Genomic DNA, 13232 nt, shown 5'->3' with positions numbered 1-13232 from the left:
AAATGAACATATCAAAATAGAAAGGTCATAGGGAAAACATTTCTCAGTAACATCTCCATTCAAGAATGACACGAATGTAAAACTTAAAATTAGGTATTATAAACGAAATCAATGTTGACCAATATACTACATGTATACAAAACAGTCCGAGAGCAAACTTACACTTACATTAGTGCTAAAAGGAGAAGACATTCGTTTTATTTCATTTCTTCTATTGGTTGAAAAATATGGTATGCAAGACAAAGAATCTATCACTAGGTTAAGATGTGGATGGAGATATCTGGCTCACAGGTAGCTTTTTAATTGTGGCCTCGTTACCGCATGAACAGTTAACATCGGGCGAGATACTTCCATTCGCATCTTCAACTAGTGAACGATTTTTATAGTACCGGTTATCTGCAACTGCAAAACGAAAACATTTAGAAGCAGAAATATTTGATAGAGCCTGCTTATGGCAGTTGTCCACTAAATATGATATAATAATGCAATTTCGCCGACAAGTAACGTTGTCAGGACAGGACGATTATCATTTATACTATTAATCATTGCTCCTCCCAGCTTTTGTTTGTTTGTTTTGTGTTTAACGCCGTTTTTCAACAGTATTTCAGTTATGTAACGGCGGGCAGTTTACCTTGCCAGTGTTCCTGGATTCTGTACCAGTACAAACCTGTTCTCCGCAAGTAACTGCCAACTTCCCCACATGAATCAGACGTGGAGGACGAATGATATCAGACACAACGTCTTTTATCAAATCGTCACGGAGAACATACGGCCCGCCCGGGGATCGAACTTGCGACCCCGCGATCCGTAGATCTCAGCTAAGCGGGCGGGTGCTCTTCCCAGCGGAATAATTCACTGTATATGATAGTTTCTGTAATGACAGTATTTTTATAATACGGACAGTTAGTCTTTCATTCTCAGTACTCTTATGGCTTCAGTTTCACACGAATCATGGAATTACGTTTGGTCGCATTCTCTACTTCCAAATGTTCTTTTTACTTCTTTTGTTAATACCGCTTGCAAAATGTTATTCCATGTGTATTATCTTTAATTATTTGTTTTAAATAGACCCGATTTTAAGGGAAGAACATAAATCCATGCTTCGGTCTGAACAAAGTGAATATATATGTGTTATTCCACAAATACCGTGCAGTCTGGATATGCATTATAATTTCAGGCTGTCACAAATACAAATCAATTTATATAGCAATTTGATCAAACACACAGTATCGAATTTAAGCATGCTATTCTAGATGATTATGTTTTGGTAATATCAGTGCTACAGCTTTTTAAAAACTAAATATAACAAAACGCACATTGTTTTATTCGTGAAATTAGTTTTATTTTATTTCATTATTATGCGTCAGATTCTATAAAATCATTAAAAGTTTATTTTAAAAATATATGTAATTGCTTTAATAACCTATGAATTTCCCCATTCTATTTTAGTATTTAATTCCCCGAACATTCTGGAAGGTACGCTACTGTTAAGAGCATACATAGAACCTTCCATTCACTTCTTTTCCAGGTAAGGAACATTTACATAATTATGTCGTAAACAAACGATTCTGAAAATACTTAACTTTCATATAAAAGGGATCGCTTTTCTGATTTGATTATAGTTAAGTTACAGTTCTGAAAAGGATTATTAACAGAATACTGGGATGAACTAAGATTCATTTTTAGGATTTTTTTTTGTAACAAATTGTGTGAATTATTTTGACAGTGTTTTTTGGGTATAAGTGTTCATACGAAGTACCAAATGTTTGGTGGATTAACATTGTGCAACTTTGTTAAAGGGACAGACCTCCAGATTTTGCCTAAATATGATCTTTCTTTAAAAACGGACGTTTGCTCATATTATGAACATCATAAAAACATCAAGTTTTGTTTCTAAACTATTTAAAAATGGTACATCAAGGAAAAACATGTCTGAGTTCGTAATCGACCCAGGATTGCCTCGACAATAAAGACTTACATAGATGAATTCATTCTTTACGACATATTTAGCTTTATAATTAAGACTGATTACCTTCAGTGACCCGTGACAAATTTTTCAATTTTGATTTGAAAAAAATAGTGAAAATAACAAATGCTCATGGATTTCCATAAAAAGGAAGTTGCCAGAAACGAAGTTTAAAAGCCTTCTGAAGAAATATAGCAAAATGTTCATGATATCTTTCATTTTTCGTTTTTTTTGTTGTCGTACAGTCTGGGATTAGTCCTCTTAAAACTACAAATCAATTATATTCAGTGCTCAGATATTATAAAAATAAGGCTTTGTACTATAATTGTCTTTTGTGAATTTCTTTGAATACATCGTTATTGTTTAAAGTTTGTGGTTGGATTTCCTTTCTAGTTACTCTTGGCTCATGAAAACACATAAAACAGTTTATCTCAGGTTCACAATAGTCCTGCTATCGAATCCATTAAGCAGATATGATGATACATGATGTCTATACACTGATATGTTTAAACAACAATAAATTATTATCATTAAACATGTGTTAAAGTTTAAATATTTTCCTGCCTTATTATTTTCTTTCATGACATGCAAAAGAGATAAGAAAATAAAAACATGCATATAAGCTGTCATATTCTAACTTAGGATGTTTTGGCAAGTAAAACCATACTACTTAATTCGTTCATTTCAGGAATAACAAAAAAAATATATTTCCTCAGGATAAAGTTCTTAGAAAAAAGACATTGTTCTAGAAACCAGAGAATGTATTTTTTGGATCATTGCTCTTCCAGTTGTTAATGTCGCCTGGAGACTGCTATTCCAGAGAAAATATATACATTCTCAGTGTCATCCTGCAATAAAAGTGATGTAAAAATAAGATCAGAGTACAAAAGTACAGAAAACGCAAATGTAACCGCGTGTTATATATTCTGCAGTAATTGTATTCTCCTACATTACGACATTTTTCCTTGTGATATATTAATTCTAAAAAGTATTAGACTAAAGATATTTGCGTTATACAATTTTCAAATCCTGATGTTCAACTCAGGGCTCCAGCCAGAATATTTGGGAGGCATGTTGCAAGAAAATTTGAGACTAGAACGGTTGCGAAGGAGAGAGTGTGGAAGGGATTTCCTCGTCCTTTGGGCATATAGAGGCCTCTTGCAGAATAAGTTTGGTTTTAATGACTCTTTTGGTACATTCTAGTACATTTATAAATAGAAATGGAGTAAACAAATGCAAATATTTCAACTCTCTTTAAACAATCGTTGTCTTAAATGCCATTCATTATGTGAAAACATCTGCCACAGAACGCTACTTCAAATAAAAGGGGTTTATAAATCAATAAGGCAGTTAAACCCCTTAAAGTTTTTAAAATCTACGCCAGGTCCGGTTATATTTACCAGTCCTAGTACTACATTTTATGTATAACTTTGGATGGATTACCGAACCTGTGCATATTTATTCTAGAAGCATCTTCTGATGCAAGAGTAGACATTTATTTGCATTTTGACGATATAGTATTCATTTTCCATCAAAATCATTTTCAGCTGTATTTTCTGTACAAAATGTACAAATGCGTCCGTCTTCAGGCAGACCGTAAGGCAACTCTTCACCTGCACCTACCAAGTGCAGATTGATCAATGAAACTTTAGCGTATAATCTTGCTTCAAAGCACAGTGATTTCTAAGCTTATTTCTACCTCTACAGAGGCACTATTACTAGAATTTATTAATCTATATAATTGTTCAGCTTTGTACTAATTAAACATAAAATTCCAATTTGTTAAACATTTATATTCTTTTTTTTTTTTGTAGTAGATAATTGGGCCCAGGTATTAGCTAACACTTTCCATTGGCGAATAAGAGCTAGAATTCAACCCATATTTCTCCTGATATAACAAAATTAGGGATGTATTTGCCAACTCGGAAATAAAACCTCATTGCCCTGTTCTTGACTGCCATTATACATAAGAAGGATTTATGTCCCCAATGGCCGCGCCATAAGGTATGACTGACCTGTTTATATCGATCATCTAAAACTTCGAAACTATGTATAAGCACTTATAGCGTCTGCTTATGGACACTGTCCACTAAATATGATATAATATTGTAATTTCACCACCGAGTAACTTTGCCAGTACAGGCAAATTACCCTTTCCACTATCAATCATTTATGACCATCGCTCTTTCCAGCGAAATAATACACTGTATGTGAGTGTTTCTGTAATAACTGTATTATTTATAATTCAGACAGTCAGTCTCCCGTGCTCTTGTGTTTTCAGTTCTACAGGGATCATGTAGTTACGTTTGTTTGCATTCTATATTTCAAAATGTTCTTCTTACAGATTTTGGTAACGTCTCTTGAAAAAAAAATTATATTATTCCACACAGTTTTATTCTTTTATTCATTTTTTTTTTAAAACTTAAATTAGAAATTTTTCGGAAAGAAAATGACTTCATAATCTTGGTATGAACTGATTATGTATGGATTATTCAGCCAATGGCATGCAGTTCAGATGTACTTTCAAAGGTCTTGATATAGACAGAATGCTTACAAAGCAACTTGTATTGAAATCTAAACTGGAACAGAAGTTACTACAATATTGTATTCAAGCATGTCCTAGGTGACTATGTTTTTGTAATATTTTCAGAGGCAATATAAAAATGCACACTGATCTATATGTGATATTAGCTGCGTTTTATTTCCTTATGTATCAGGTTATTTTTGATGATTTGATGGTATAGTGGCTCTAGTTAGCTGTGGTTTTCCATATTCTATTTTAGCATTTTTAAAATTGCCTAAATTATAAGACCATTCTGAAAGTTATGCTACTATTTGTTCCATACATTGAACATTCCTTTCACTTCTTTTCCAAGTAAGATACATTTATATAATAATGTCGTAAGCCAAAGAACTTATTGGAAAGTATTAAAAATCCAGTCATGAATGGAAATTGAGAGGAAATGATAGAAATATAAATTTTCTGATATGATTATCTTTGAGTTAATATCTTTGATTACAGTTAAATTACAGTTTCGTGTTTCTATAAAAGGATATTATCAGAATATTGGATTTCAATGAGATTAAGATTTGAGCATTATTTTCAACAAACTGTATGAATTATCGGCAGTATTTTGGATAGTATTCTCATACGAAGTATAAAATGTTTTTTGGGATTAAATATTGTGCAACCTTGTTAAAGGAACTGGACAGATTTTGGCTTAATCTGATCTTTCTTTAAAATTGAAGTTTTGTCATTTAGTTTGAACAATAGAACCTAAGTTTTAGAGATGCAAAATCAAGAAGAAAAAGAAACATATCTGAGTCGGGAATCGAACCTGGGTTGCCTTGGCAATAGTCTTACGACCGCGTATATACTAGTAAAGATTTTTCATTAAGGCAGTTAACCTTACAATCACCAAGATATACGCTATTCAATTTAGAATGACAAAATTAATAAAACTAAAACAACTAATTCTAATATGTTTCCTTAACAAATAAAAAATCTGTGAAAGAAACCTTTAGAAGCATAGCACGCAACCAATCAACAAAATTGCAGACTTAGTTTCATTGAGTCTGGTCATGACAGTTAAAAAAAAATGTAACAAGCCTCATGCACCCTAACACCTTCCTAAGAAATATAGCAATACATTTCTAATATCTTAAAATGATCTATTTTGTTGTCGTACGATCTGGAGGTCACTTCCTTTAAAGCTGTAAACCATGTACCAGTGAAGATGTCTATTCAGTGTTAAGATATTACAAAATTCAGGACGTGTTTTCAGGTTTGATACTCATATTGCCTTTTTAACATTTCTTCGAAGAAATTGTTATTGTTTGGATTTTCTTTTTAGTTACGTTTAGCTGATAACAACACATAAATTAGTCTAACAACACTACACATTAAAAACCTTCAACGTTGCTTAGGTTAAATTCACATTGCCATCAAATCCAATAGGTAGCTGTAATGATACATGATGTCTAAATAAGCTGTTATTTCTTGTATTAAATGGTCGCAAACAAGTGCTTAAAATTTAATATTTTCCCGCCTTCTTTATTACGATTTTCTCTCCTCTTCTCCTCATGACACGCATAAGACATAATCAGTTGAATTCTTACTTAGGAATACATCGATAGAACATAATTTATTGTATATAAACCAAAAACGTTAATATATATTCTGATATTTTGACGTACTAATCCATACTAATCAATACGTACATTTTAGATATAACAAAGTTCTGTATTTCTTCAGGGTAAAGTTCCCAGCAAAAAAGACATTGTTCTAGAAACTAAGGAATACACGTTGGGAGCATTGCGCCTCCAGTTATTAATGACGTCTGTAGATTGCTATTCATGAGGGATTATGTACATTCTCTGTCTCATCCTGTAATAAAAGTGATGTTTACAATATCGTGCCGAACAGTGTGTTATATACCCTGCAAAAATAAAATTGTTCTACATCACATTATTTGTTTCCTTTAGATTTAATAATTGTAATGTACAAGAAAGGAAATGTATTGTCCCTCCAGTAGCTTCATCTGAAGACAGATATTCCAGCGGTATTAAGTCTCATCAAAGGTGACCTGAATGACCCCTAGTAAAAGTGAAGAAATCAAAACGATTTTAACTGTATTTGTTTGTCAATAACAGGATTTTTTCTACATTATTTCTTTTCTAGCATAAGATAAATTATACCTAGATGATCATAATCCGAAAACATATCTAATAGGTAAAATATTTGGCTAAATGTTGATCGCAGTGAAGTAAAACGTCCATCAAATTAAAAAAAAAAGATTAATGAATGAATGAATGAGTTGGGTTTTACGGCGAATCGACACAAAAAGGTCATATATCGCCAAGAAAAAGTTAAATGAATTACGTTAATTGTAAAGCATATATAAAACCATTAAAGTAAAAAAGTATATACATATATAGTGCAAAAAATCAGTTGTAAACATGAAAAGTAAAAGATATGAATAAAAATCAAATAATGTTCAGATTTTATAATACACTCAACAAAATTCCTAATCGGTCAGTTTATATTTGCATTGCTGTTTTGTTAATAATGTATGTATTTTCACAAAATTTCACATGCCGACATTTGAATAGGTACTGCAGCTTATTATTAATTTATTTTTGACCGACTCGCCGCCAAAGTAACCGCATTAGGCGTTTTGACTAATTTAGCATATTTTGCACGTGCAGGGCATGTATACCAATATGCACGTTTTAATGAACACTTTTGACATTACTGACGAAAGTCCAACTAGAAAAACACATATCATGGTGAAATTGACGCATGAGCAATGCGATCGAGCTGTCGGAATGTTGCTAGCTGAGATACATTTACGACACGTGTGTAATTATTTTTGCAATTTCAAAAGAATTTTGATGTAATTTGTTTGTAGCTTTTACTTCGATGGTTATTTCCATTTGTAACCTTATTTCCGTTTACAAGAACCTTCAATCGTTGGTTATCTACCATCCGCGTTCTTTTGGCGAAATTCAACATAAGTACAATTCATTGAAGTGACCAATTTTGAACTGTGATGTATAATTCCGACAGCCCGGGCGCGTTGCTTTTGTGTCATTTTTACGATGATATGTGTTTTTCTAGTAGGACTTTCGTCAGTAATGTCAAAAGTGTTCATTAAAACGTGCATATTGGTACACATGCTCTGCACGTGTAAAATATGCTAAAATGGTCAAAATGCTTATTGCGGTTACTTTGGCGGCGAATCGGTAAAAAGAAATCAATAATTAGCTACAGTACCTATTTAAATGTCGGTATGTGAAATTTCGTGTAAATACATGCATTCTTAACAAAATAGTAATACAATAACAACTGACCGATTAGGAATTTTGTTGAGTGTATATGCCTGTTTGTTTAAAAAATTGCAAAATTTTGTCGGCAGGAATTTGTTCAAACAACTCTTTTAACAATTTAACATTATAGTATGAATTGCGCTGTGGATCGAAGTCAACACAGTCGATTAAAATGTGTTTAATAGTAAGCTATATCAATAAAAATTATTTTCAAACTGATTTTTTTTCCAGTATGTCACTTGTACATTGTGTTGTGTGTACTAAAAGCGATTGCCTTAATTTTTGCATTGCATACACTTTCGATTATCTTGGGTGCTTTAGACATTACACTCCATATAAGCGCCAAAAATAAGTCAGTGCACTAGGGGTTTATCTTTTAAGGAATGTACTTTAGAATATATCATTAGTTCATGTCTTAAGTTTGAGCACCAAGAGCATGTCCTAGTTGGATCATAAAGGGAATGTTTTAAGTTTGAACACCAAGAGCATGTTTTCGGTTGGAGCACAAATAAAATGTCTTAGTTGGAGCATAAAGTGCATGCTTTAAGTTGGAACACCAACAGCATGATTCAGGTTGGAGCACTAATAGCATGTCTTAGTTGGAGTATCAAGAGCATGTTTTTGGTTGGAACACCAAGAATATATCTAAGGCTGGACCAGAAAGAGTGTGTCTTAGGTTGGAACACCAAGGGCCTTTCTTAGTTTCGAGCACCAATAGCATGTCTTAGGTTTGAGCACTAGAAGCATGTCCTAGATTGGAGCAACAAGAGTATGGTTAAAGTTGTAGCACCTAGAGAATGTGTTAGGTTGGAGCACCTAAAGCGTTTCAAAATTGGAGCACAAAGGGCATACCTTTCTAGAGCACGGCTAGGCAAGATGAAAAGCAAAAGTCTAAGTGTTTAAACATATCCGGAAATCTTAATACATCAAAGTGTTTGGATATACGTTAGAACAACCTTTCGCAAGTAATCTTAGCAGTAAGACACAAAATCAAGATAGAGACTATGTTTGCAGTGCATAATTTCGAATTTGCAAAGAGCTGAGTTTTATTTTAGGAGGTAATAAAGGATGTAAAATAGTTCTTTTCTCTTAAGTGAGGTTTCTGTACTTATATTCTGCAATATTCCTCTCTGACGCCATATGACAGCATAATTCTCAAGCTGATTGAGATGTTTCAGACAGACAACTTTCACAGTTTATGGATCAAGAAAATCTGTGTTTAGGACCCAGAGTGTCTAATTTTCCATCAGACAGGACAGACTAATACTGAACATCTGCAATTTCCTACTATTGCCTGTTCGAAAATAACATCAACTGATGTTTCCTGTGTGATGTTTTGACCTGAATTGGAACGATGTTCTCTTACAGATATACAAAAGCATTACATGAAAGTTCGCTGAGACACTACAACATTATCATACCTTCGTTACTTGTCTGATCATTTTCACAGTTGTTTCAAGAATATACATATCAGCGTATTACAGATATACACAGATAACTTGTTAATTAATATGCCAATATTGTAATGTAGACTTTCTGCACGAGTGACACATTTTGAGTACCGTTCTTCAAGAGTTATCCTATGTCCGTCAGAGATGGGAAATGCAAGATTTAATAGAAATAAAATATATAACAAATGCATTCTGTGTTTGAGAAAATGCAATAATATTTGTTTAATTATAACCATTTAATTATTGTACATGTTTTCTTGAGATGGATTTAATTCAATAGAATTTGACTTTATATATAAAGAGGTATATACACACAAATTGATTTCTACAGTTTACAAGTATATCTTGACGACAAATGAACCAAATTATCGGTGAAGAATGAGATGTAATTTAAACAGATTTATGCAGACATAGACAGGCAACATGGAGGTTAAAGAAATTTACAAATATTTGCAATGCATTTCGGCAAAATATATAACAGTAAACGTAAATCTTTGTCAAATGTTTTCTTAATGTTCTTTGACACGGAAGAGCTTTCAAGCACGCATGGACTATTTTAGAGCGCAATAAGAAAACACGAAAATATGACGAATTAAGGGGCGGGACACGAAATTTTAGAAATCAGCAATCACACAAAAACTCAACATTGTAGCGACATGTTTCTTATAAGAAAATAAAATTATGTACTCTACTTATACTCTTGAAAATAGGAAACTATACTTACTTCCTTTTCTTCACGCTCTAACACTATGGAAGGTCATAGTGATTCAATCAATACGTAATGTCTTTGTATGTCTGCAAGAGAAAATCGTTTCTATTTCGCTTCAAACTCCATACATATTATGAGCTGATGTCATTTGGGACAGACTGTAATTGCATATAGAAACTTCTAGAAACTACAGCATTTCGGTCGATCTGGCTTATTGACAAATAACAAGGCTGGTTGTTTTTGGTAGATTCAATATATTTTACTTTATAAAGATCAACATACAAGATGCAAACTATTTTACTTAAAGACTGTTTTATATACTAATAAACATTGGTACGAACTATTTTGTAACAAAATACTTTTGCCAACGCTATGACTTCTAAGAGTTAGAGTTTCAAAGTTATGTCCTATGAAAGGAGCTATTTCTATTATAGAAAAAGTAGTGTATTTGCACAAGGCACACAAGTTCATCTGTATTGTATATAACACCTTTAGTACATGTCAAGAAATAGCACTATTCAGAAGTGATGAACTACAGAAAGGGTAATTCTACTGTATAAAAAGGTTCACTGTTGTGATATTAGTTTAATTTATTATGACAGTAACTAAGTAAAGAGCAAGATAAATGCTAGACACGTAACATGTTTAAAGCTCTAGAAAAACGTTGTCCCATTGACTGGCGACTGGAATTCTGCAATGACTCGATGCAAAGGGACCGTCGTAGTCTTTCTGTTTTATTTTCAATTTACTGTCAATGAATTCGGAATGTTTCACTTATATATTACTGTGTTGATTTTAATAAATTCTATACAGAAATTTTTTGATTAAGTAGTAATATAGTTATCAGTTTCAAAGTTTCCTTATTGATATATGCTTTTCATTCCATTATTTAGTTTTATCCTCACTGAAATTGTTGTACTGATTCTGTGACAGTTTTATCGGATTCGACTGTGTCCGTCATTGTCACTAAGATGAGAAACATTTCAATTTGTTCGTTGAGGTACATAATAAGGGATCTTTGTTGCAAGCTAAATTTTTGACCTTTAATATATTAGTATATTAATTACATTGGATTTACATAATGACGACTCAACTATTAATTTATGATTTGATCCATCAGAGAGAACATACCGTTAATTTCCATAATTCTTGCCGAACTTACAGAGCCTCTGCATGGCGCTAGCGAATGAAAGGTTCCAATGTGGTTTATACCCTTGTAAACACACAAAAATATCATTCAATCCTCATATTTACATTTATAGTCGCCTGCTAAAAAAATAACAGGTTTGCTTTCCATGATATCAGAAAATTCAAATAAATATCAGCATATCAATTCAACACCAGTGTCCAATTTTGAAAGGTGGTTTCAAACGACGCCATTCTGTTTGTCAGGATACGAGATATATGACACAGGGAAGTGCCTACGCCTTGAACAATTAAATGGGTCCTATCGCTAAGGTGACTATGTAGAATGTCCTTTGTTAAAACGTATAGCCGGTGAGACCAAATATCTCGTATATAAAATTTTCATCTGGCTACCTTGCCTAAATGATTCGTGTACAAATAATTCGTAAATGATTTCACTTATGAGCTAGATAATTTCAGGGATCAGGCAAAAATCATTCAATGTTTCAACTATCAATCTTCAACTCAAAATCAGCAGCTTAAACTCCTATAGGCTGGAGATACTATACTTGACTGGCCTTTGTGTCGAAGTTCCCTTCAGACAATGTCTTTGAACAACAACGTACGAGTCCTATCGCATAGATGCTCAGCCTATGTTCTCTTAATTAAAGCTGCAACTCAATAAGATTGCCCTGATTCCTGGATGCTCAGCGCCTATATGCTATCACTTATAGCATTCAACTACTATATAGATATAGTGAGTAGGTTATAGGAAAAAGATGTTTCCTTTTGTGAAGAAAGCACCAAACTTTTTATGTAACTATTTTGAAGTATGCTGAATCCAAAAAAAGGAGGAGACACGCAGTTCGCTAACCCCAATTAGCTTAAAATGAGGCCCAAAAAAGGGACCTATATTTCATATATTTTAATCATATATTTTTGAAAGCAATGTCCAAAAGGTTAATTTAAAACCAAAATAAGTAGCTATTATTGACATAATATTTATTTAGTTACATTTTATATACATTTGATACATAGGACTCTAACAGATGACATAGATGAGGTCCTAAAAGGGGGGAATTTGTTTTAAAAATTTCATTTACAGGATGACTTTATTTTTAAGTGTGAATATTATATCACTCAGGTAAACAAAACTAATTTTAGTATTTAATTATATCAAAATATTATTTAAACATTCTTTACATTTTGAGGTTTATTAAGGGTATTTTATAAAAACCAGTTCATATATACGTAGTACTACAACTGTAATTCATATAACCGATTTTACAGTACTTATACTTACATGGGGTACCGATAGTTCGATTTCCCTATGCATATTTTTAAGCATTCAAAAAGAGCAGCTATAGAAGGGGTTATTTTGTGTTTTTCTTGTAATTCAATATCTAATTTAAATTCATGTAAAACGTATGATACAAAACATAATTTATATGTTTTTCAAGACAAGTAATGACTTCAAGCTAAAGCATACGATCATCCTAACGCTTTCTTTAAAATAAAAGAAAATGGAATGTGAACTAAATATATTGTTGTATTTATTATTAATTAATACTATATTCAATACTAATTCATTTGAATTAGATAAAGATTTCAAGTTTTAGAATCAGTCTAAATTCCGCTTTCTTGAAAATATCACTGGTATTGTATGATAGATTAACCTTTGCACGGTTTGAACCAACGACCTTCCTATTGATCTGACAACACCTTTACCACTAGACGGTCCCTCTCACTGAACCCCTCCACAGAGCTTATAACTATAAACATTTCTAAAGTGCAGTGATTTACTGCAGACACCCCAAAGAACGCAAATAGTTACATATAAAAATAGTTTAAGATGAAAATATGATACAGAAATAAAGAAGGTCATACCAACTAGAGTTAGATGTAGATTTTTGAAGGTAAAGATTAATCGATAAGTTTATAAACAATGTCTCCTTAAAATATATTAGCCGTCCTAGTTATAATCATAGCTGATATGTGCTCTTTGTCCAGTACAGTGTTAGGAATACCTCTCAGTAGCGCAATTATAAGTCCTAGAATAATTGCTTGTTTAGGGTAATGCCCCAAGCATTGTTTGTGAACTTACAAAAGTTGAAATCTGGTTACCCTAAACAAACAACTTTTAATTTTAGGC

The 13232-nt window shown here is 32.6% G+C and overlaps 1 long non-coding RNA gene across 1 annotated transcript; it reads right to left on the bottom strand.

Annotated features, from left to right (window-relative positions):
• Window positions 1-1368: 1368 nt before the first annotated feature.
• On the bottom strand, window positions 1369-10057 carry LOC128548436 (uncharacterized). The gene is made up of 3 exons (XR_008367041.1): window positions 9971-10057; window positions 6188-6353; window positions 1369-2814 (listed from the first exon to the last, which is right to left on the bottom strand). It is a non-coding gene; the product is annotated as an uncharacterized LOC128548436 (long non-coding RNA).
• Between the last annotated feature and the right edge of the window lie 3175 nt (window positions 10058-13232).

This window comes from Mercenaria mercenaria, chromosome 2 (assembly GCF_021730395.1).
Source record: "Mercenaria mercenaria strain notata chromosome 2, MADL_Memer_1, whole genome shotgun sequence".
Lineage (NCBI taxonomy): Eukaryota > Metazoa > Mollusca > Bivalvia > Venerida > Veneridae > Mercenaria > Mercenaria mercenaria.
This window is presented reverse-complemented; position numbering and strand designations above follow the sequence as displayed.